Source organism: Geospiza fortis, unplaced genomic scaffold (genome assembly GCF_000277835.1).
Source record: "Geospiza fortis unplaced genomic scaffold, GeoFor_1.0 scaffold55, whole genome shotgun sequence".
In the NCBI taxonomy this organism is placed as follows: domain Eukaryota; kingdom Metazoa; phylum Chordata; class Aves; order Passeriformes; family Thraupidae; genus Geospiza; species Geospiza fortis.
In genome coordinates this window covers 11,829,827-11,830,191 of record NW_005054308.1, presented here as the reverse complement: position 1 = coordinate 11,830,191, position 365 = coordinate 11,829,827, and positions in this window count along the sequence as shown.

The window sequence follows — 365 nt, the reverse complement described above, 5'->3', positions numbered from 1 at the left end:
GAGTGGGTGTGCCAGGAGACGGCTCAACAAGTCCTGACACATTTCTCTGAAAACTGTACTTTGCAAAGGCGATTTTATTGCAATCCGGCGGTTTTAAGTATTTGCAGCGTTTTCCGCCCTTGGGCAGACTCTCGCAGCTGATTTTTGACACGTTTCCTACGCTGGATGATTCGCTGCCTTGTTTTTTTTGGGCGTTGGGGGAATTGTCAAATGAAATAACTACCTTTTCCCTCCCCTTCATGTAAAAAAGGAAGAAGGCAGCGCTGGAGGTATTCTGGTGTTTTCTGTATTTTTTCCGGTCGCTGTCGGGTGTCCGCCTTAAGCGGCGCGGCGGTCCGGGTGCCCCGCGGGCCGCGCTCCGGGCT